The sequence below is a fragment of the Parasteatoda tepidariorum genome, chromosome 2 (assembly GCF_043381705.1).
Source record: "Parasteatoda tepidariorum isolate YZ-2023 chromosome 2, CAS_Ptep_4.0, whole genome shotgun sequence".
Classification (NCBI taxonomy): Eukaryota; Metazoa; Arthropoda; class Arachnida; order Araneae; family Theridiidae; genus Parasteatoda; species Parasteatoda tepidariorum.
In genome coordinates, this window is record NC_092205.1 from 77,908,729 (window position 1) to 77,911,712 (window position 2,984).

The following is a 2,984-nucleotide window of genomic DNA, read 5'->3' on the forward strand; positions in this document are numbered from 1 at the left end:
CACTAAGGCAGAAACCAAATTATAAATGATGATTTGGGTAAGAACATATACTTTTATACTATTTTCTTTCATTTCCGATTGGTTCTTGAAATTCATGCGCTCATTGGTTGAAAAAGTAGTGATGTCATTGAAATACTCCTTTCTGATTGGTTGATCACAGAGCCTCTAGCGGTAAATTTCGAAACTAAATAAAAATGCAGCGCCTCTTGCCGAGAAAAACATTGCTGAATAATGCAAGATTATTCTTGATTTATCTTGAATCTACCTGTTATAACATGCATGTATGACGAAGAGGCTTGTAAAGCAACAAAACAACTAATTAAAAACAAGAATTAAAAATAAAGATTAAAAACAATAATTAAAATAATTATATAAAAAATAATTTAAAAAGTAATTATTAAAAATTAAATTAAGAAATAATAATTAAAAATATTTCGTTACAAAATAAAGATTAAAAAAATTATTACAAAAAAAAATTATAACAAAGAAAAATAATAAAAAAAAACCTCAACTACAATAGCTGTCACATTTGATTGATCACCCCAACCCCCGTTAAGAGTACTCCAGCGGAATCCCCGAAAATCCCCGAATATCCTCGGAATCCCCGAAAATCCCCGAAATCCCTGTGCTCGTATTCCCCTTTCCTAACTACTCCGGACTCAGTAAAATAGTTTCTGAGTTTTAACGCTTCTATGAAGCCATATTTTTGCAATTTTATTTCTCAAGTGCTGTTTGTTCAATTTCACAAAAATTTGCGAAATTATGCAAAAATTTACATGTCTTTCAATTCAAGTTTTTTTTTTCCTCTTTTTATATAAAATTATAAAAAACTGAAAAATTACTGTTTACGTGCTACGTGAAATTATCTTTGGATAAACTAAATTTCTAAATATGTGCAAAAAATTTTGATTAGTTTTAAAAAAAATCATACACATAACGGAATACGTAAAAAGTAAAATGTAATACGCAAAAGTGCTCTCCGGACTTAACTAACGGGATGATATTTTCCAGATTGCGAGGCTTGACCGCAGATTTTAAATATCAAAAATCCGAATCGATTGGGAAAAAAGGCAATTTTATTTAGAAAAAATCCAATTTACGCCCGATTCTTTAACTTAATTAGTAGTTATTAATTGGTATAGTTGAGGTTAACTCCTTGTGCCTTTATGATTGGCACATAATTCGTAAAAATCTGATCGTTAAGACCAAATTCAGTGTAATATCTTTTTACGCTCTGTGCAATTTTTTAAAAAAAAAAAAAGAAAGGTATATCACTGTTTTCTAGTTACCAAATTTTCACAAGATGAGTACCAATCTTAATGATTCAAAGGGTGATCATTAAAATTGGCATTCAGCTAATAATTAGCTCAAATAAGGTGATTAATTTCTTCTAACTATTAATTAAGTTATGGAATCAAGTATAAAAACGTACTTTCTCTGAATAAGCATGCCTTTTTCTCGACTGATTTTGGATTTTTAGCCTTCAAATTAAGGAGGGTAGCTAGCCACAATTTAGGAAACATGATCAAAATCGGTAAATCAAGGTAATGGTCGAAAGTTTGAACCAATTAATATGAATCCTTTTAAGTATTCCGCCATATCTCGGGAACCTTTAGGCGAATCGAAAATTTTTGCTAACTGTTATGAAAGTCTTTATTCCGTGTGAAAAAATAATTTCACTATAAGAATTTTTGCTAATTATATATTGATTATACTGGTTGAGAAATCCTAAAATTTAAGGTATGCAAATTTTTACATCATTTATGGTCCCACAGTGAAGTGATCGTAGGACAAACATCACTGACAGCTGTCGGTGAGCAGGTGAATGACCAGTTTGATCAGACTGCAAAGGGACCGATGGTGCACAATATCAGTCTTCGTTTAACTGTTCAATCGTAAAGTGCTTGGCGTTGTTCGCGCAAGTCGTCTGGGTACCAAAGCGGCGGAGCCATCCCCTTTGCAGAGAATACAAATTGCTTTGGCATGTCTGCGGATCATCCTCAGGGATGTTTCCCAGGCCGTCGCCAATAGTCCATTGTGCAGTTCTACTGCTACCTAAATAAGTGATACTACTATAACATTTAAGCATATATAATTTTAAAAGTAAAATTTGCTCATAGTTTCTGAAAATACATAGCTGGAACTATCCCTGGAGAAACATGTTTGGATAAAACAAAATTTTAATTTCTTAAAAATATCTCGAGTTATGGAGAAATATGCGAAAAGTCAAATAAAAAAAGTCATCTCAAAATGGGTGGAAAAAAAGCATGTTTTTGTCTGTTTTTCAAAAAAAGTAAGGTATTTGCGAACAAAATTGGCTACAGGTAACGTAGAGCAGAACTTCCTATCTATGGCAACACTTCGCATGCTTTCCCATTAGCATGTCGAGAGTCATAGAAGAGGAAATACGTTAGTTTCTGTCTTAATCTTCAAGTAATTTAAAAACTTTAAAGTTGGGAAACTACATGGAATTGAAAGCTACATTGATCATAGTTCTATAGGAAAGCCGTGAAAATTTTAAAAAAATTTCTTGACAATTAAATACAAAAAATATTAATAAAGGGGAAATTTTCATAGTACATTCCTATATAACTGAGTAGAGGGGGAGAGGGTTAACCCTTATGAAAATTTTAGGTATATTTAAGGTTGATTTGAGGTATTTTTGAGGTATTAAGGTTGTTTTGAGGTATATTTAAGGTTGCAGAGAAAACAGCAATAAAAATTATACAGCGTAAAGGTTGTAATTAAGGTGTACAAGGTTGATTTATATATACTTCAGCTTGTTTTGAGGTTGTTTAAAATTCACTTCAAATCATCCAGACTGATAAGGTGATTTTTAAGGTATACCAGGTTTATTTTCTTACACTTGTAACAAAAGAGGTATTTTTGAGGTATAAAATTTTTTACCTTATTTCAACTAAAGAGAGTGAGGTATTTATTGAGGTATATGAAGTCATTTTATTTATACCTAAGCTTATTTTGAG